A 23,419-nucleotide genomic window follows, 5' to 3' on the forward strand; every position below is an offset into this window, starting at 1 on the left:
TATGCAAAAACCATAGACTGTAAAAAACACATTTATTTCAGTATTTGAGATGTTATAATAAGTTTGTTATTATGTTAAAATAATTTAAACAACTGTTATTTAAAGGGGGGGGGGGGTGGTGAAATAAAGACTTGGATTCCCATCCTAAACATAGACAAAGTTTCAAAAACTAATGTTGGACGTTTGATGGAGTATTTCTGTGTCAAAAATACTCCTTCCGGTTTCTCACAAGTTTCGGAGAGTTTTTTTCGAGTTTGGGTCGGCTTGACGTTAATAGAGCGGAAGGTCCTTGTATGGGCCGTACGGCTCTTCTCCCGGTAGGGTGCGCGCGCGTGACTAGAGCGAGAGAGGAAATGCACGCCCATACACACTCTCAGCTGCAGATCCAGTCGTCCGTGAACACTTCTGACGCGCCGCTCCACTTTATTCCTATGGGTGACGTCGAGCGACTTCAACGCTTCAGCACAGCATTCTGGGAAGGCAGCGCTGCATTTGACCCGATTTGAACGCAGAAATGACGGGAAGCTTCACAACATCGCTTCAGTCGCGTCGCAAAGTGGATCTCCACGCCACTGCTGTCAGGACTTCACCAAATCATACCAAAGAAGTGTGTTTTTGACGGAGCGGTCCCAGCGATAAAATCCTGCTTTGGAAGCAGCCGGTGAGTAAAACTGCTTCAGATGTCTGTGCTGTCGGCTATCGTCGCGTGAGTAAACATCAGTAAACGACACGATCGCGTGCTTCGTCATTCAAATGCGCTAACGGACTCCATTGCTGTTCTCTGTATAACGTTACACTAGTCTGACGTGCAAAACCGTTTCGCTTGCTACTGCTAAGGTTTAGTCGCATACAATAGTCCATAAACCGAATCATGTCCTCATAAACTGCGAGTAAACACACACAAATGTTGACAGGCCACTAAATACAGTCCATACCACAGAGACGGACGTCCTGCTGCTGCTGTTTCTCCTGTTCAGTTTATTTCAGCCTGGACCATATACCTGTATTAGCTGAGATAGCGATGGGTCTCTCCACGCTTGAGGACGTCACCGCTTTGGGTGCGCTCGTCATTCTTTAGCTCCGCCCACTCGATACGCCTCCAGGCGCTCGTTTTTTTTTCCGGAAAGACTCGGTACAGCCCATATTTCTTTTATAAATATAATAAAACTAAAGACTTTTCGGAGATATGAAGGATGCAATACTACTCTATAGGTACTCAAGATTGACATGAGATTGACTGAAACTGAGTTTTTAACAAATATTATTATATTTGTATAATAAACTGGGGGGCCTATCATCATAGTGGGCAGGCCTGTGCCCGTCAGGCTATGCCCCTGGGACGTAGTGTCCATGACGTCACCCATGGGATTCTGAAGAGCCGTTTTGAAGCGTAAAGTAGGGATGAGCTGGCCGTCGCCATCGTGGCAGCGTGTCACGCCCGGATAACTGACAATGGGCAAAGCGGCGGGATGTGGGCGGAGCTAATGTGACGCAATGACTATAGACGGTGGATAAATGGCTATCCACCTGTCAATCAAAGAGGCCACACCCCTAATTATGCAGAACTTTAAGGCTTGGAAATCCCAAAATTAACATGGCAATCCCCCTCTTCACATTCGACGGTGCTATCGAGTGTTAAACGCGAAAGGCGAAGCTTGAATTTACGGGTATGTCCCTCTTGGGCTAATGTACTTTCAAGATGGAGGGACAAAATGGCGGCCGGCATTCAAACCCCTCACCCGTATGTATTTTCAATACTATAAAATATTATACTATATGCATATTATAAACTTACGAGAATACTTTATTACTTGAAAGAAGTAAATATACATTAATGAGCACAAATATTTTTGAAAGAACTAAGTGTTTTTAGCTAAGAATAAACAAAAAAAGTTACACAGTGTAGCTTTAAAAGGTAAATAAAAACAATTAAAAAATATATATTTTCCAAAAAACATTCTAATAATGAAATAAACTTCTAGACAAAATAATAATGATAATTTTAGGGCTTTGTTACAAAATGCGAGGGAGGGATGAGGTGATGCTCAATTTATCCAGAATGGAGCAGCTCTACTTGTATTCCCTTCGAACCATTTCCCCTAAGTGCCCGATCAATAACCGTGTGGGCAGAGATTTCTATGCCCAGCAAGACCAAGAGACTCAAACAAAACAGGACAAAAATATCTGATAGCAAGCTGCAAAAACCCAAGCTTTATCGGCTGTTCCTGATGTATATTCCCCTTTCATCACAAAATGTCATTATATGTTGCCTGCCCAGCCAGCGTTCCAGTCTATTTGTAATGGAGCGTCAGTGTGAGCTGCGCTTGTTGTCTTTATGCGGAGCATGGATGACTTTATTTGCTGCGGGAGGATTCATGTTGGTGTCAGGGCCACTGAGCCATCCGTCTGTCTCCGAGAGAAGTGCAGAGATGAGTTGTGTCTTCACCAATCCCGCGGCCATATATTTAACTCCAATCTCTGTCACCGCCCCGCGAGCTTGGAGGAGACCAATTTTCTATATTTCAGCCGACAGCTTGAAAATGAACATTAAATATTGATCGTGGGGTTACGTGACAAGCGCTGGGATGCTGTGAACCCTCCGGTCAGCCGGATTTTTGGTCGGAGCTATTTTAGGCCGTGTCTTCCAGCGGTTTGTGGCATTATGAGTGGAGAGCTTTTCAGCCTTTAAATGTGTATCGGGTAAACATTTCAAAACCAAGCAGATAAGACAGGCGAGAACTCGGTGATGAGTGGCGTTTGAGAACACGGTTCGCTTGGCGTAAAAGATTATGAAATTTTATGGAGTACTAAAACTAATATTGTAGCTAATTGAAACAAAGCTGAAAATATATTAGATAAAAAATATTAGATGATAATTTCATAAAATATATTAAAATATATTATATAAATATGTTATATTTTCATAAAATATATTAGATGAAAACTTTACAAAACTTCAGAAATGTTGCCTAGGCTGACTAAGTGAAATGAAATACTTTTAATATGAAGCACAACTACATGAAAAACTTAAACAAATCAAAATGAATATATAAAAAAAAATAGTATATGCATACACAATTTATATAGTTATATTAGTGATGTCAAATTGATTAAATCGCATCTAACAAGAATATTATATATATATATATATATATATATATATATATATATATATATATATATATATATATATATATACATACACACACACCATAGACTGTAAAAAAATATGGACGACGCGACATCATCCGTTTCCGCCTGGCAGTTTGAAGCTTTCAGGCGGCCTGCACGGCGCTGACATCTTGTGACCGAGTCTGCGCAGTAGCGCTTTCGGGACCGGAGTTGCGCAGTTGAGAGCAGGAAGTAGAGCAGGAAGTACATCTGCGATATCAAAAGCCCGCCCACACTCTCACAGACACAGAACAATTATGTTCGGTGTGGAATAAAAAGTTATGGAAATGTAGAAATTAAAGCTAAAGCTCCAATCTGCTCCCAAAAATTCTGAAAAAAGTCTGTTAGTGCCTCAGTGACAACTTCACTCAGAGAAGACGTCGATCTCCCCACCTCGCAACTTTCAGGAGTTAAAGGATCTACTGCTAACATCTTGGTGCCAGATACCACAACACACCTTCAGGGGTCTAGAGGAGTCCATGCCTCAACAGGTCAGGGCTGTTTTGGCAGCAAAAGCTGGTCATAATGTTATGATTTGTAATCAGTGTATCTACATACATATATAAACACTTATGTTTAATGTTAGATATAATATTAATATACATATATACTGAAATAACACTGGTTTGGGTCTCGATAAAGTCAATATCTCTCTTTTTTAAAGGGGGGTGGGGGGTGAAATGCTGTTTCATGCGTACTGATCTTTTTCCACTGTTAAAGACTTGGATTCCCATCCTAAACATAGACAAAGTTTCAAAAACTAATGTTGGACGTTTGATGGAGTATTTCTGTGTCAAAAATACTCCTTCCGGTTTCTCACAAGTTCCGGAGAGTTTTTTTCGAGTTTGGCTCGGCTTGACGTTAATAGAGCGGAAGGTCCTTGTATGGGCCGTACGGCTCTTCTCCCGGTAGGGTGCGCGCGCGCGTGACTAGAGCGAGAGAGGAAACGCACGCCCATACACACTCTCAGCTGCAGATCCAGTCGTCCGTGAACACTTCTGACGCGCCGCGCTCCACTTTATTCCTATGGGTGACGTCGAGCGACTTCAACGCTTCAGCACAGCATTCTGGGAAGGCAGCGCTGCATTTGACCCGATTTGAACGCAGAAATGACGGGAAGCTTCACAACATCGCTTCAGTCGCGTCTCAAAGTGGATTTCCACGGTCACTGCTGTCACAGGACTTCACCAAATCATACCAAAGAAGTGTGTTTTTGACGGAGCGGTCCCAGCGATAAAGGTTCGGTCCTGCTTTGGAAGCAGCCGGTGAGTTAAACCGCTTCAAATGTCTGTGCTGTCGGCTCGTCGCGTGAGTAAACATCAGTAAACGACACGATCGCGTGCTTCGTCAGTCAAATGCGCTAACGGACTCCATTGTTGTTCTCTGTATAACGTTACACTAGTCTGACGTGCAAAACCGTTTTGCTTGCTACTGCTAAGGTTTAGTCACAGCCAATAGTCCATAAACCGAATCATGTCCTCATAAACTGCGAGTAAACACACACAAATGTTGACAGGCCACTAAATACAGTCCATACCACAGAGACGGACGTCCTGCTGCTGCTGTTTCTCCTGTTCAGTTTATTTCTGCCTCCGGATGATTCTGGATCATTATCTGTATTAGCTGAGATCGATAGCGATGGGTTTCTCCACGCTTGAGGACGTCACCGCTTTGCGCTTGTCATTCTTTAGCTCCGCCCACTCGATACGCCTCCAGGCACTCGTTTTTTTCCGGAAAGACTCGGTACAGCCAATATTTCTGTTATAAATATAATAAAACTAAAGATTTTTCGGAGATGTGAATGTTTCATGTTTCATGAGTGTTTCACCCCCCCTTTAATGCATGCTCCTGCTTTTCCACATAATTTTCATCAAAATTAAAAAACCTGCTCTGCCTCTGAAACAACTATCCTTTTCGTCTGATGTCACAAATCCCTTAATGTCCACCTGATGGATAACATCAAGTCTCTCTCTACATTTTCTTTCTGAATATCAGATTTCACTCTGAAATCAAATGCATCACATTTAGGATGACCACCCGTCCCGCGTAGCGCGTGCGCGCACAGCGTTTGAAGCCAAATTTATGCGTCCCGCAAATTGAGAGCGTGTCACGCATGCTTGCTCAAAAAGTTGGTCGCTCTATATCCTCGTGCCTCAGGTAGCCAAACCAACATTACTTGACAGTTCAGCACACTACTGTTGCCACACACACAGTTGAACTGCTGTTGTCAACTTTTTCGTTGTTGTCATGACAGCGTACGCACGTGCATACCAGACACACTAGGAACTTTTTAGATTCACTTTCCTATTCGAAAAATGGAGTCTGAGAGGCACCGCAATCATCAACTAAAAAGAGAAGGAGTGGGTACAAGAAAGACTGGGAAAATGAATATTTGTGACTGAAAGGTGTTGACCGAGAGAGCTTTTTTTGACCTTTGCAAAATGTCTCTCTCAATCGGACATGCATAGTAAAATACGATGTCAAACGACACAGACTCAGTCTGCAAAAAAATGCTTTTCTTAGTATTTTTGTATTACGCTTGTTTCTAGCCAAAATATAAATAAAAAATATCAAACAAAAGTAATTGTCTTGTTTTGGGAACAAATACCTCTATTTAAAGAGTTTTTGCTTAAAATAAGACAAATAATCTGCCAATGGGGTAAGAAAAATAATCTTAATTCAAGCAGAAAACAAGATTATTTTTCTCACCATTGGCAGATTATTTTGCTTAATTTTGAGTGATTTTTCCCCCCCAAAACAAGACAATATTTTTTACATGTCTAGTAAATGTTTCTTAATTTAAGAATTGTTAGATATTTAGACTTAAAACAAGACAAAAATACTAAGTAAGAATGTTTTTTTTGTGTGTGTTTTTTTTGCAGTGCAGACTTTATACTAACATGGAAGTTCCCCATCCTTCCCCTCCTTCTCATTCCGTGAACCTCTAGAGTTCACTTTACTTTTAGTTTAACTTTAACTTAACTATTTATTTATTTTTCTGTTCCTGTGGTGTTGAGCAACTACAAATTGTGCTAATCCTATAATTTGATATTATAATTTATTTAAAGTGAATAAATTGTAATGAAAAATAAGTAAAGTAAAATAGCTAAAGTAAATCATTAGTGGAAGTGCATCTGTCAATTCATTGAATGTTCAAAATATTATGTCAAAAATACACATTGGTTGGCCTATTCATGAGCATACATCAGCAATTAGCCTACACATGTTTAGGAGAATAGGGCATTATTAATATACCATATAAGGTGCTATGTGCTAGAAATGGGTAAACCTCTATCTGCTCATCTGCCCGTGGGGTGGCAGTGTCCCACATTGTCCCTCAGAAACATACCCTTTGTCCCCCCTTGAGCTTATTAGCAGGTGGTCACCCTAATCACATTACAGAAGTAAAATGGATCACGTCATGTTGACATGTCTAAATATATGCAAATCAATTATAAACTACCTCACTAAAACAATATTGCTTTTCCAAAAGCCAGTTCACATCGTTTCTTGAACGATCTTTGAATGTGGTAAAACGCAAACCTCTGAATCCAACAGAGCAATAACTACATGCCGCTCCGCTCCGCTGCATAAATGATGCCTGTTCACAGATGCTTTATATCTTTGCATCTAATTTAAAAACAGAAGGTGATTTGTGTTGATCTGCCAGAGGCCTCGGAGCGCCCACTTAGTTCACTTGTTTGAACAACGGGCCCTGATTACGCCAATACATTTACTGCAACGTCTCTTATTTCATGTGCAAGCTGCGTGACAGTGAAGCTCTGATCCAGAGTCATAAATATGAAGATTTACTGGTATGTCTCAAGCAGTGGCAAGGTTCTTTCATCAAAAGATTATGCTCTAATCAACTAACATTATCATCGTGAGCCTGCAGAGAATGTTAACCACTCATCTAGATCAGGCTGGTCATGAAATCGTGCATCAGCATCATCAGAGTGATCTGACCCATATGATATCATAAAATTAATATATTAAAATCAAATTAATTGTTTGTGATCTTGACTTCATAACATCAACTCAAACTGCAAAAACTATATGACAACAACATGACTGTCCACATCTGGACTAGTGAGGTTCTTGAACGAATCATTCCGAGTCGGTTCACAGAATCAAATGGGTTCGCAACGCAAGTTTAATGACCCAATGAGCAAGTCTAGCAATAAACAAATCAAACCTGTCAGAGTTAATATCAGCTTTTGGTCAACCGTTAGAATCGGTTTCATGTGGTTCTTTTTGTTCCTTTTAATTTGTTCATTTTGATCCTGTTATTTGGTTCAATAAACCATCTGCACCCTTAAAAATAAAGGAGCCAGGAAGAACCAAAAATGGGTTTTCACAGTGATTCCATAGAAGAACCATTTTTGGTTCCCCAAAGAACCGTTTTGTGAAAGGTTCTTTAAAGAACCATTTTTTTTCTAACCATTTTATAGTCTAAAGAACTTTTTGTGCAATTAATGGAAAGATTTTTGGATATTAAAGGTTCTTCATGGAACCACACACCCTGCCAAAGAACCATTAAAAGACCTTTATTTTTAAGAATATGGAAATGCTCATTGGCTCATTGTTACATTATCAACCTTGAACTAAAGTTTGATTTAGTTCAATTCTGTGAACCAAACTCGAATGGTAACCAGCTTAAAAGAATTATTCGTTCAAGAATCGAACATCATTAATCCTCACAACTCTCAAGAGAAAAACAAAGGGCTGATGAATATTTGGTAATGTTCTAACAGGAATATATTCAAGATCAGTGTTTTTGTGTAATATTTCAATATATTTTATTACTTGTCAAATACTGTCACTCAAATAATTCATAAAAATAAATAATTTAGAACGTTAAAGAGTTTTGTCAGTCGCTTCATATGTAGAACCTTAAATAATTCCATTAAGGTTCTACATATGAAGAGCCTGACGGAACCCTTTATGGTTCTACATATGAAGAGCCTGACGGAACCCTTTAAGGTTCTACATATGAAGCGCCTGACGGAACCCTTTAAGGTTCTACATATGAAGCGTCTGATGGAACCCTTTAAGGTTCTACATATGAAGAGCCTGACGGAACCCTTTAAGGTTCTACATATGAAGAGCCTGACGGAACCCTTTAAGGTTCTACATATGAAGCGCCTGACGGAACCCTTTAAGGTTCTACATATGAAGCGCCTGACGGAACCCTTTAAGGTTCTACATATGAAGCGTCTGATGGAACCCTTTAAGGTTCTACATATGAAGCGTCTGACGGAACCCTTTAAGGTTCTACATATGAAGCGTCTGACGGAACCCTTTAAGGTTCTACATATGAAGAGCCTGACGGAACCCTTTATGGTTCTACATATGAAGCGTCTGATGGAACCCTTTAAGGTTCTACATATGAAGCGCCTGACGGAACCCTTTAAGGTTCTACATATAAAGCGTCAGATGGAACCCTTTATGGTTCTACATATGAAGCGTCTGACGGAACCCTTTATGGTTATGAAGCGTCTGACGAAACCCTTTATGGTTATGAAGCGTCTGACGAAACCCTTTAAGGTTCTACATATGAAGCGTCTGATTGGAACCCTTTAAGGTTCTACATATGAAGCGCCTGATGGAACCCTTTAAGGTTCTACATATAAAGCGTCTGACAGAACCCTTTAAGGTTCTACATATAAAGCGTCTGACAGAACCCTTTAAGGTTCTACATATGAAGCGTCTGACAGAACCCTTTAAGGTTCTACATATGAAGCATCTGACGGAACCCTTTAAGGTTCTACATATAAAGCGGCTGACGGAACTCTTTAAGGTTCTACATATGAAGCATCTGATTGGACCCTTTAAGGTTCTACATATAAAGCGGCTGACGGAACCCTTTAAGGTTCTACATATAAAGCGTCTGACGGAACCCTTTAAGGTTCTACATATAAAGCGGCTGACGGAACCCTTTAAGGTTCTACATATGAAGCATCTGATTGGACCCTTTAAGGTTCTACATATGAAGCGTCTGACGGAACCCTTTAAGGTTCCACATATGATGCACCTGATGGAACCTTTAAAGGTTTTATATAGAACATTTTCTTCTAAGAGTGTACAACAACATAGCAACACCCTGTGAACCACCAACAACCAAAATGTAAATATCTTGTGTCCGTGTGAGCCTGCAGTTTGACAGATGTCTTCAGACTGGAAGCTGCTGGAGAAAACTAGAACAACCTTGACTGTGTTTCTTCTCTCGACACACATGCTCATGCGGGAGAGAAGACTGTCTGGTTCAGTGCGGCTCACAAGGGCCTTTGAACTGGAGTCTCAAGGACTCCTTTGATATTAAAGCATCTCCAGCAGCATAAGAGTCCCCGTCTCCTCTGGACGCTCAAACAGACACGTGCAGCACGTAGAAACTTCTGCTTCTGTAGCGTGAAAAGCATAAGCCTGGTGTTTGAGAACATTTGGATCACAGCACACAGCTGTGTTTGTCGGTCTGATCAGGAACAGCTAAAGCTTGATGTTTCAACCATCTGTATAAGATACAAAAAACTGGCATGAAGTTTCTTTCCAATGTCTCAAAAACACGAAACGGCATTTATCTACTTTACGTATGTAATGTGATAAATATTCAAGTGTAAAAAAAAGGATATTCAACGAGACGAAACATCCTTGATTTTATCCACAAAGAATTGATTTAATGGTGCAAAGTGTCTCTGTGTCTCCCTGTTATTCACAGGAAGACCGGGAACAAGTCGATTGTGAATTCATGTTGACTTTAACATTTTGAAAGCAGATAGAGATTGAATAAAAGAGGGTCTCGTCTCAGTCAAGCATTTACTTTAAAAAGGTTTCACATTATTAACAATGGCTCATTCAATAAACCATTGGACAAATGAACAATTTAATTTAATTTTAAAGCTGAAAGGTATGTAATCTTTCAGGACACACTCCTTACTAATTCCTACACGTTTGCTCTTCGGATTGCACTGAATGGAAAATCCTGCCATTTCAGACTTTATACGGAGGTAAGAACCAAGTCATGGATGAATGCAATTTTTGCATTACATTCTGTCTTGTCTTTTAAAGGCAGCATAGATGTGTGAAGAAATAACCATTACAATATTTAATGACAACAATGCTTATCTCTAAAGCTTATTTTAATTTGTTGCATGGGACATGATGGTGCTTTGGGCCTTGTTCAACGAGGCATTAAATTATTTTTTAAAAATTTTTGCCAGTAGTTAGTAAAGCTTAATCCAAATCCTCTACAAAAGTGATTTGAAATCCGATTAAAACCTGATGTCTGATTTCATGTGTTTTTTTCCTAATCATTTGTTGTCTTGTGACAAACAACTAACCAACAGAAGCAACACATTTCACAGTTTTTAAAGCTGTTATCACAAATGTGGATTTGGAAACTGACATCATAAAAAAATAAATCAATGGATCAAATAATAAATCAAATATATCAATAAATCAAAAATTCTTTGAAAGAAATATCCATTTCTTTTAAACTTTCAAATCCTGATTGAGAGCTTGTACCAAAAAACTCTTTTTCAATATATATATTTTTTATTTTAATACTTAAGCATGTATAATAAAGAAAAGGAGGATGATACTGGCCTGGATATTGGATGATAAATTAATTTATTCATTCATTCGTAAAGTATGTTTAATAGATTACACTTTCATGAATACATTTGCAGTTGCTTTTAAAAGGTGTTTTGGGCTGGGTTGTTGTTGCATTTACAGCGTTTCGACCAGCCGGTCCCATGAGGCTGTGATGTTTCAAGTGCTTCGAAACAGTGAATCATTTTAGAAAGCAATAGTGTTAATTGATTCAGAGTTTCTGGAAGCTTTGTTTCTCTCATCACTGATTACAAACAGTGCAAACATTTTAGCAACTGCAGTTTAAACAGCCAGTCTAAAAATACACCTTAAAGGGATAGTTCACCCAAAAATGAAAATTAGATGTTTATCTGCTTACCCCCAGGGCATCCAACATGTAGGTGTGTTTGTCTCTTCAGTAGAACACAAATTAAGACACTTTCGTCAGACGCTTCATATGTAGAACCTTAAAGGGTTCCGTCAGACACTTCATATGTAGAACCTTAAAGGGTTCCATCAGACACTTCATATGTAGAACCTTAAAGGGTTCCGTCAGACCCTTCATATGTAGAACCTTAAAGGGTTCCGTCAGACGCTTCATATGTAGAACCTTAAAGGGTTCCGTCAGACACTTCATATGTAGAACCTTAAAGGGTTCCGTCAGACGCTTCATATGTAAAACCTTAAAGGGTTCCGTCAGATGCTTCATATGTAGAACTTTAAAGGGTTCCATCAGACGCTTCATATGTAGAACCTTAAAGGGTTCCGTCAGACGCTTCATATGTAGAACCTTAAAGGGTTCCGTCAGACGCTTCATATGTAGAACCTTAAAGGGGATTCGTCAGGTGCTTCATATGTAGAACCTTAAAGGGTTCCGTCAGACGCTTCATATGTAGAACCTTAAATGGTTCCGTCAGACGCTTAATACGTAGAAGCTTAAAGGGTTCCGTCAGATACTTCATATGTAGAACCTTAAAGGGTTCCGTCAGATACTTCATATGTAGAACCTTAAAGGGTTCCGTCAGACGCTTCATATGTAGAACCTTAAAGGGTTCCATCAGACGCTTCATATGTAGAACCTTAACGGGTTCCATCAGACGCTTCATATGCAGAACCTTAAAGGGTTCCGTCAGACGCTTCATATGTAGAACCTTAAAGGGTTCCATCAGATGCTTCATACGTAGAACCTTAAAGGGTTCCATCAGACGCTTTATACGAAGAACCTTAAAGGGTTCAGTCAGATGCTTCATATGTAGAACCTTAAAGGGTTCCAATCAGGCGCTTCATATGTAGAACCTTAAAGGGTTCCTTTAGACGCTTCATATGTAGAACCTTAAAGGGTTCCGTCAGACACTTCATATGTAGAACCTTAAAGGGTTCCGTCAGACGCTTCATATGTGGAACCTTAAAGGGTTCCGTCAGACGCTTCATATGTAGAACCTTAAAGGGTTCCGTCAGACACTTCATATGTAGAACCTTAAAGGGTTCCGTCAGACGCTTCATATGTAGAACCTTAAAGGGTTCCGTCAGACACTTCATATGTAGAACCTTAAAGGGTTCCTTTAGACGCTTCATATGTAGAACCTTAAAGGGTTCCGTCAGACGCTTCATATGTAGAACCTTAAAGGGTTCCGTCAGACACTTCATATGTAGAACCTTAAAGGGTTCCTTTAGACGCTTCATATGTAGAACCTTAAAGGGTTCCGTCAGACGCTTCATATGTAGAACCTTAAAGGGTTCCTTTAGACGCTTCATATGTAGAACCTTAAAGGGTTCCGTCAGACGCTTCATAAAACCGCATAGCGATATGATAAAAACACCCCCCAAAAAAGCTTCATCTAGCATCATTTAGCACGGTTTTGCACAGCCAAACCTTCTAATAAAGTGTTTTGCATATTGATACGTTTGCAATGATATACATTTATGGGAATGGAAGGTCAAACGCTGTGTTACTTGACTGCATATACTTAAAGTTTTGGTAAATAAGGCCTGATTTCACGGAAAGAGCTTAAGCCGGGTGCACACTGTGCGATTTTGGCCACGATTTGGCCGTCTGGGACAAATTAAGCAAATCCTAAAAGATTCCTCTGATCCTAGGCTAAAATCTGACGTCTTTGGTCGTTAGTTTGACATGTTCACCGGCGGCCGATTAATGAGCGCTGCGATCAAACTTTACCTCAGACGAAATTCTGGCAGTGTCAGAAGATTTGGCACAGAATCCTGCAGTGTGACTTCTCCTACGACGACAGTCAAATATCTCCGTTTTTTAAGACAAACTATGACCAAAACGAGTGCTAGAGATTTCTTTGTAGCCAGCATTTCAGTCCCGTGTGTAATGCAGCTCACTGTCACTGAACGCGGCATTCATTGATGATATAAAACTCCGGGTGAGTTTTCTTGCGCGCGTCCGTTTTTAGCGCGCCTTCACTATCGTGCAGTCTGACATTAATGTTAACTGAGATCTTACAGTGTGACATGGCGATCATGTTCGTACAGTCTGACAAGGGACATTCGCAAAGGATTTTGAAAAATCGCACAGTGTGCAGGACCCTTTAGGTTTAGGCAGGATTAGACGTAAGTTCAGTATCTTTTATAAACGTGCCTTAGCACTGACATATTTTAAGATATCTCAGTTCAACTTGCTTTCAGTTAAAACAGCTCAAACATGCATTTTAGTCTGGGCAGGATATGTGGGTATTCTATCCATACAGAAAAACATATTGCGTATTGCAAAAACAGTGCGAGTAGTATAGTAATACACCTTAATGTGTGATCAGTCCCTTTGTTCCAGTAGAGACTGCTCTGAAAGGCTCTGCAGGTGGCGATGACCTTAAGTGATGCAGAGAAAGAACTTTATGATGATGAAAGTGCAGCTGGCATACAGAACAGACCCATGTGGAGAGATGATAAAAGCATTTTGTTGTGAGCTCCTGCACTCAGAGTTCAGATGGTGGACGTTTCCTAATGCACTGCAGGGTTTAAGGCGTAACCTGGCTTTTACAAGTTTTACAATCCTAGTCAGATTGCATACTATTGGTTAACTGATCAGGGCATTTCAATAGCTCATACAATTATATAATACTAGCAACTGTACTCAAAAGAGGGCAATTAATAAATGCAATCTTTACACTGTTATCACTGCATGCATAATGTACAACAACACAGAGGTGCAAAAAGTACCTGCCACTGTTTATAAATATAAAGAGTATTTAACTACTATTTACACGTATTGCAAAGAAAATGCTGCTATTTTTACATAGTATTTACCGTGCCTTGATGGGTCAGGGCTGTTTTGGCAGGGAAAGGGGGGCCAACACAATATTAGGTCATAATGTTATGCCTAAACGGGGTATATATCCAATTGAGTTGCTGCCATGTGATTGGCTGATTTGATATTTTGCATTAATGAGCAGTTGAATTAATGAACAGTGTGTGTGTGTGTGTGTGTGTGTGTGTGTGTGTGTGTGTGTGTGTGTGTGTGTGTGTGTGTGTGTGTGTGTGTGTGTGTGTGTGTGTGTGTGTGTGTGTGTGTGTGTGTGTGTGTGTGTGTGAGTGTGTGTGTGTGTGTGTGCCTACACTGGTCAGGCATACCATTATTACAGATGAAGAGAAAAACACTGATGATCTCATCATCACGGCTTCTGTAAGTGGGTGGGATATATTAGGCAGCAAGTGAACATTTTGGGCAAGCGTAAGGATTTGAGCGAGTTTGACAAGGGCCAAATTGTGACGGCTAGCCGACTGGGTCAGAGCATCTCCAAAATCATGGGCGGCCAAGGCTCATTGATGCACGTGGGGAGCGAAGGCTGGCCCGTGTGGTCCGATCAAACAGACGAGCTACTGGAGCTCAAACTGCTCCAGAAGTTAATGGGTGCGTTTACATGCACACCAGTAAGCTGATAACGCAAGTAAACCGCGTTTACATGACTTTATTAATAAACCGGGTTATTTCCTTGTAGTGACATCAAAAATAATAATATCAGTATCTGACTTTGAGTTTTTTACGTCAGTTGTGATTTTAAATAAAGCGTGTCAGCGGGAGATTCACGGCTCATATTATCCCTCATCAGTTCCAGCGTTTAGACTGAACCTCTTCTACTTCTCCTGCATGAGATGAGATGAGAACACATCTTTACAATTTTCTGGGTCTTTAAAGAGTCTGTGTTTGTGATATGTCCTTATTTCATGCAAAACGCTCACCCTGTCAGGATGCGTTTAAATTTTGTGTTTTTGTCACCTGTCACACATGCACACTTCAATAAGCCGACAGAAAGCAGGTTAATGCGTTTACATGCCGCACGAAATCAGGTAAGAGGCAAAAAACTACCCGACCCGACCGGTTGATGCTTACGCTGTTTATGACCTTACTTCGAAACGGGTTACCGCGTTTACATGACCATGATCGTTGTCGGCTTATTAGGCATAATCGGCTTAAGAACGTGCATAACTTAACGTGTAAACGCACCCAGTGCTGGTTCTGATAGAAAGCTGTCAGAATACACAGAGCATCTCAGTTTGTTGCGTATGGGGCGGCACAGCCGCTGACCATTCAGGGTGCCCATGCTGACCCCTGACCCCGCCGAAAGCACCAACAGGGGCACGTGAGCATCAGAACTGGACCACGGAGCAATGGAAGAAGGTGGCCTGGTCTGAGGAATCACGTGTTCTTTTACATCACGTGGATGGCCGGGTGTGTGTGTGTGTGGCTTACCTGAGGAACACATGGCCCCAGGATGCACTATGGGAAGAAGGCGAGCCGGCGGAGGCAGTGTGATGCTTTGGCCAATGTTCTGCTGGGAAACCTTGGGTCCTCCATCCATGTGGATGTTACTTTGACACGCTCCACCTACCTAAGCATTGCTGAGACCATGTTCAGCCTTTGATGGAAACGGTATTCTGGTGGCTGTGGCTCTTCCAGCAGGATAATGCTCCTGACACAAAGCACAAATGCTTCAGGAATGGTTTGAGGAGCACAACAACCAGTTTGAGGCGTCGACTCGGCCTCCAGATTCCCCAGATCTCAATCCAATCGAGCATCTGTGGGATGTGCTGAACAAACACGTCTGATCCATGGAGGCCCCACCTCACAACTTACAGGAGTTAAAGGATCTGCTGCTATGTTCAGGATCACTCCTCCAGTCTTCAGTGATCATGATCCTTCAGAATTCATTCTAATATGAGGATTCATTTTCAAAGTTGGAAACAGTTCTGCTGCTTAATATTTTTTTCATAACCTGTGATATTTTTTATAATACTTTGATGAATAACAGGTAAAAAAAGAAGCAAATGTTTTAAAAAATAGAAATCTTTTGTAAGAAAAATATACACTACTGGTCAGTCATTTGGGGTCTGTCTTTTTTTTCTTTCTTTTTTTTAAATAAATCAATAATTTTATTCAGCAAGGATACGTTAAATTGATAAAAATTGATAGTAAAGGAGATTTATATTATTTGAAAATGTTTTTATTTTGAATAAATGCAGTTCTTTTGAACCTTTTATTCCTCAGATATATTAGTCAGCAGAACTGTTTCCAACACTCATAATGAATCCTCATCTGAGAATGATTTCTAAATGATCCTTTAAAGTATAATAAATTGAAATCCAAATATTTTAAATTGTAATAATATATCTGTATTTTTGATCAAATAAATGCAGGCTTGATAAGCAGAAGAAACTTCTTTCAAAAACATTACAAATAGTAATGTGTCCAAACTTTTGGCCTGTATAGTGTATAGGATCCACACTAATTTCATGTTGACTTAATAGCAGAATAAGGCAGTAGAAAATTACTGCATAAAACATCATGCATATAAAACAGGGCGGTGAAGGACAGTGGCTTCATTATTTACAGGCAGACCTTGAGAAAGATGCTCCGATTAAATGGAGAAAAAGAAAAAAGCCAATCAGTCAGATTATGTGGATGCAATTACAACATCAAAGCCACAGATCTCCTTAAAAACCACAAGAAAAAGCATATCCATACCAGCATATCGAGGACGGCAACTGTATGCAGATCCATCCCTGATGGAATGATGCGGTCGGTTATCTGTCATGAGAAACATTAGACAAAGCACAGCAGAATGAGCTTTAAACGCATCTATCCGTTTCTCCCAGACTTTTATTAGACCGGTAATGCAACATCTGTAGGGAATGTGAGACAAACACAGTCCTGCTGTTGTTATATTATTATTTTAGAGTTTGGGGCTGAGCAAAGTGGATGATACGATCCACAAATCTAGCCCTGACGGAAAGGGACACATCCTGAAAGGATTAAATGATAAAAAGAGGGATGATACAGCAATAGATTGTACTGTGCCATCTTCCAATTGTCTTTTAATTTCCTTGAGGAGAAAAACATGTAATGGTGTTTGGGAAAATACCCCTCTCGGGTTTAAAGCGCCATCGTTGCGTTACGTTCAGAGGAATTATGAAGCGATGAAAGATGGAAAACTCATTTTAACAGATGGTTTTGCTCTGATCATTGCTTTATTATGGTTTATAGATGTTTTACACCCAGCAAAAGACAACAGAGCAGGCCGAGTATTGAGTGCTCATTTTCAAGCATTAACAGGGAGAGGATGCGAAAGGTCATCTGATGCTGCATCCAAAATCGCATTATTATAGCGCAAATTAATCAAATAGTGCTTTATTTTTGTTGCTGTATCCTTCAGGTTGGGGAGTAATGAAATAAATGTACACTCTAAAAATGTCAATTAATAAAATGTTGGAAGAGCAAAAAAATAGATGTTGAACTAATTTTCTTACCTGTGCTTAGTTAAGAAGACATATTATATTAAGTCTGCAGAAATATATTTAAAAAACATTAAATTAATTGATATTTTCAAATCCAGTTAACATTTAGAATTGCAAATGTTGGCTGGACTAAAAAATGCAAATCCAGTCAATATTTTATAAAAGCAGTGTTGGGCAGTAGCGTCGCTACAAGTAGTGACGCTACTAGCTTAACTACATTTTTCAGTAGCGTGGTGGTAGCGTCGCTGTTTTCTCAATGAAATAGCTTTTCAGTAGCGAAGCTCTTCTGTTGATCAAGTAGTGCGGTAGCGTCCACACAAGCTAACGTTACATTTTCCCAAGCATTTCTAAAGATCAAGCTCAAATTGGAAACACAAGTATGATAAGAAGTGATAAGAACGCGGATATACTTCACTTTCTACGTTCCTTTCTGCCTCGCTCAGTCGCGCGAGAGCCTTTCAAAGTACTAATTTGTCAGTGAGCGCGTAAGGACGGGATAGGCGCGTGCATATTCGCACTATCTAGTTGACGTTTTTTTTTCCTAGCGCTCAATTCGCTGTTGCACGCGCATCGTCCGCGTGGTGACAAAAGAGAAACTGCAAAGTTTTAAAATCTATTGTGTCTCTTGAATAAACACCTCTTGTTAAAAGTATCGGGGTCCAGTCTGGCCACCTCTTGATATGAATTAAGGAATGAAACTTGTTTCATATGTGTGGGAGATAGATCACACACACACACACACACACACACACACACACACACACACACACACACACACCCACACACACACACACACACACACACTCTCACTCTCCATGTTTTGTTTTTTGCCATGTTGGTAGTGCCCAAGTCTAAATCGAGCATAAATGCAAACACACAGTTGTGTATGCATATCATACACGAACATACACACACACACACACACTCTCAACACCAGGGGCCTATTGCACAATACTATAAGGGATTAAGCCGGGATATTTTGGTTATCCTGGCTCAATTTATCCGCTAATATTTTATATATATATATATATATATATATATATATATATATATATATATATATATATATATATATATATATATATATATATATATATATATATATATATATATACAGTTTGCCTTCAGGGTATGTTTAGGCCTGCATGACAGCTGTGTAGGCTACTAAATTTTGCATAAAAATGACAAGATCACCAAGATATCCCAGCTTAATCCCTTATCCTAGTTTTGTGTAATAGGCCCCTGGTTTTGTTAATATTATGCATCACATGTTTTTGTTGCCCAATTGATTTCGGACAGTTTTATGAATAACAAAAAAAAAAAGTGTCTATATGCTTGACTTTTATTCATCACTGAGATAGCATTGATATGAATGAAGTTGGTTCAATAAAAAAAAAAAAAAAAAAAAGTAGCTTAGATGTAGTAAACTATAATTTTTTCAAGTTGCTGTAGCTTAGCTTGCTACATTTCCCAGGGGGTTAGCTTCAGTGTAGCTGAATTTAATGTAGAGTAACTGGTAGCTTAGCTCACTACATTTTCCAAGTAGCTTGCCCAACACTGTATATAAGTTAGCTATTAAGGCCAACACAATATTTTACACACAATATTTTACTATGGTAAATAGTTTTTGTTTGTGCTGTTGAAATAGGCTGTTAGAAACATTTGATAATAGCCTATATCAAAACAACAGATGTGAAATTAGATGTAGCCAACTAGCTATTTTCGATGTTTTGTTCAAGATGGATATAACAATTCTATTTACATAGGGAGTATTAGTACTACTTTGTGTATGTAGTAGTATCAAAACTCAAGGTGTATTAAAGACATTAAAGGTGCATTAAAATAAGTTACAAGGGCTTTGGTCTTTTTTTTATATTATTTTAAAGAAATTTAAAATTATTTTGTTTTAATGAGAATGTATTGTTTGTATGACAAATGTTATAAATGCAGATGATACAATGTGTTTTAATTTTTTGTTATCCTTGCTATAACATTTTGTAACTAGTTCCACCGTAACAATTAAAACCATTTAAAAATGAAACCCCTAATTAAAACGTTAGTTGAATTAATTATAAAAACAGGTTGAGTAAACGTACATTTTAAAGTTTAAGTCAAGTTTGAGCCAACTATAAATTATTAATTCAATTAATTTTAAAAATAATTGAGCAAACGTACATTTTAATGTTGAAGTCAAGTTTGAGCCAATTAAAAAATATTAATTCAGGTAACAATTTCTAGAACGAAATTAAGGGAACATAAAAAATCTGTGGAACTACGTGGAATTTTTTACAATGTAGTTACATAAAAATACAAAATTTGACACTGTATTTCATCACAGTTACATTTTAAATGGGAGCTAATCAAATTACAGTCACATCCAAAAAGTGTTTTAGAATCAAAGTGATTTCTTTGAATTTCAATGTAATTTATGTCAGCATTCATGTAAACTGTAAAAGGGCATTCAAATAGCAATTGGACAAAAGCGTCCTAAGATACATTTCTGCTCATAAGTTTCATACCCCTTGCAGATTATGCAAAGTTTTATTCATTTTAACAAAATAAGAGCACTGTAATATGGAGGACCAAATTACTCTAAATGAAATAATTAAATCAATACTGAAATCAATAAAACAACAATTAAATGTAGCCGTTTATTCTGAAATAATTTAATAATTAATATAATTTAATATTAAATAATTAATTAAATAAATAAATGTATCTATTTATTTTGTAAAATTACATGAAATTGTTTAATATAATTCACAATAACCTCTTCCACACACACTATTGCTGTTTAAAAATAATTCAAAAAGACGTTGTTCATAATACTATGCTGCACATATGAATGACGCCTATTTGACGAATCATGCATTTCCAAAGCACCATTTTCCCAGAGATTTTTTTCATAATAATAGAGGACATTTCACAAATGCCAACCAACCGACAGTGGGCGGAGCTTGTCTCTGATTGGCTTGAAGTTGAAGAGTCAGACATGACAGATCGATCTGTGTGTGGTGTGGTGACATCACGCAACACCAAGGGTGCTTCTCATTTCTTATTTGTGACTAAAAATGTATTTTGACTCTATTGAATTTTCTAAAAACCTGAAAACAATGAGAACTGTGGCTGTGTTTAGGCTGTGTTTTTATCTTGATCAATTCCTACCGCCATATTAATTTCCAAACAATTCCCCAATTTCCCCTTTGCCCCTTGCCAGACCCAGACAGAAAAAAGTAATCAATCTGAAAGGATTGACCAATCAGCGCCAAGCTCCGCCCACTGCCTGTTGATTGGCATTTGTAAAATGTCCTCTATTATTATGAAAAAATCGTGCTTTGGAAATGCATGATTCGTCAAATGGCGTCATTCATAAATGCAGCATACTATTATGAAAAATGTCTTTTTGAAAAAGCACATTGAATAATGAAAAAATAGATTTTTAAACATAGCAATAGTGTGTGTGGAAGAGGTAATTGTGAAATATATTAAACAATTTCATGTCATTTTTAAAAAATAAACAGATGTATTTATTTATTTAATTAATTATTAAACTAATAAATTAACTATTTAATTATTTCAGAATAAACTGTTACATTTAATTGTTGATTAATTGAATTAATTATTTATTTAATTATTTCATTTTGAGACATTTGGTCCTCCATACTGTAATAAATAATCATGATTTTAACGGTAAAAAACTGTAAAAATGCTACGGTTAAAAACAGTTAACTGGTTAACAGAAAGCTTCAGTACTATATATGACGAATAACTGTAATAGATCTAACTTTACTTTAAATTTAATTTTACAGTAAAATACCGTGAAAAGTTACAGTTTTTGGAAGTAAAAAATAACAAGTCATTGTGTAATTTACAGTGAAAACCCGTAAATTGACATTCCCAGAATTCCCTGCGTGACAATTCACATTTGATGTATTTTCATTGAAAAAACTTATTTTTTTCATATCAGTTATGCACATTAGGGTTTTATATTACATTTAATGTTGTTAAATTAATGTTTATTGCATTTTTAAAATTGCATTTGTGTTATGATGAAGTTTCATAACAGTGTTTGTGTGAATGACATCTTCCATATATTAGTATTATCCTCCTAAAGCTTTGCTTCATCATGTGACTCACATCTCCACTGTGATTGGTGGTTGTCAGTATATATCAAAGGTACATAACATTTATTAGTATTTCAATAGGTTGGTATTTCAGTTAATAAAATACATTTTTTATCGTAAATTTAAAAGGGTTAGTTCACCCAAAAATGAAATGTCTGTCATTAACTCCCTAATGTCGCTCCACACCCGTAAGACCTCCGTTCATCTTCACACACAGTTTAAGATATTTTATATTTAGTCTGAGAGCGTATGCAAGTGTATGCACACTATACTGTCCATGTCCAGAAAGGGAATAAAAACATCATCACAGTAGTCCATATGAGACATCAGTGGGTTAATTAGAGTCTCTTGAAGCATCCAAAATACATTTGGGTCCAAAAATAACAAAAACTACGACTTTATTCAGCATTGGCTTCTCTTCCGTGTTTGTGTTCAATCCTCAAATAAAGATTCAAACGGTTATGAATCAGCGAATTGATTCATGATTCGGATCGCCAGTGTCACGTGATTTCAGCAGTTTGACACTGATGTCTCATATGGACTACTGTGATGATGTTTTTATTCCCTTTCTGGACATGGACAGTATAGTGTGCATACACTTGCATATGCTCTCGGACTAAATATAAAATATCTTAAACTGTGTGTGAAGATGAACGGAGGTCTTACGGGTGTGGAGCGACATTAGGGGGAGGAGTTAATGACAGACATTTCATTTTTGGGTGAACTAACCCTTTAATGTACATTTTTAAAGTGTACACATGATTATTAAAATATAAACCTTTTAATTATATTGTTTTGAACTGTAAAATAGACAGTAAACTAAATGCTGTCCTGTAAAAAGTAAAATATTGCTACAATATTTTTTACGGTAAAGTTCTGGCAACTGCAGCCGCCGTTTTTTTACCATAACTTCTACGGCGATTTATTTTACAATAAGAGACCGGGGATCATAAGAATTAGCACTGTCCTGATTAAGCTATTTCATTAAAGTAGATGTTTACATCCTCCACAAGACTAAATTACTTGAATTTATACAAATCGCCCTATTCAAAGATTTGTACAAACTCTTGAATCTGAACTGTCATTCCCTGATGATCCATGACGGTTTTCATGCTAAGTTATTTAGATAATTGTGACATTTCTCACAAATCTGACGTTTTTAATGAAATTGTGAGATTATACCACATTTCTGACTTCTTTTCTGACAATTATGAGTCCGAGAACTTTTGCGTTACATACCTTATTACTATTGTAAAGTATTTAGATTAAGTAACAAAACTTGTGTAATCTCACGAAATAAATTACAAATTACTATTTAAAGCATGTATTTTGTAATCTGTAGTTAAATACATTATACAATTAACCTTCCCGAATCCCAGTCCTGCCTGTATTAACCAGCATTATTTATAAAGTTGACTGATGAATTGTTTGTGCATGTACTAAGACAGTAAATACAGTCAATTTTGATTACATGTTGAATCAAAGTCAAGTAAGGAAATAGTAAAACTGACATGCTGTAAGAAATGAGCAAATGTTCATTTTTCAATATAACTCATGCCATCGCAACACACTATATTTCAATTAACACTAAAAACTGACATTTTGTGTTGCTGTAAAGCAAAATTTAAATGAGTTGACTGTTCTGAACAATAGAGAAATGTCTATTTGGATGTATATTACATATTAGGGAATAAATAAACAATATAAGCCAAACTTAATGATGTTAGGCTCAGCTATTTATGTTTTGTTATGAAAAAATACTTTTGAAGTCAATGGGGTCAATG

At 38.0% G+C, this 23,419-nt stretch overlaps 1 long non-coding RNA gene across 1 annotated transcript in view; it reads right to left on the reverse strand.

The window, feature by feature from the left end:
• Positions 1-23,419, reverse strand: part of LOC137043403 (uncharacterized) — a 32,596-nt gene that overhangs the window by 8,543 nt on the left and 634 nt on the right. The window contains exon 2 of the long non-coding RNA XR_010898468.1: positions 16,742-16,804. This is a non-coding gene — a long non-coding RNA (uncharacterized lncRNA). The remainder of the gene's footprint in view (positions 1-16,741; positions 16,805-23,419) is intronic.

Source organism: Pseudorasbora parva, chromosome 16 (genome assembly GCF_024679245.1).
Source record: "Pseudorasbora parva isolate DD20220531a chromosome 16, ASM2467924v1, whole genome shotgun sequence".
NCBI lineage: Eukaryota > Metazoa > Chordata > Actinopteri > Cypriniformes > Gobionidae > Pseudorasbora > Pseudorasbora parva.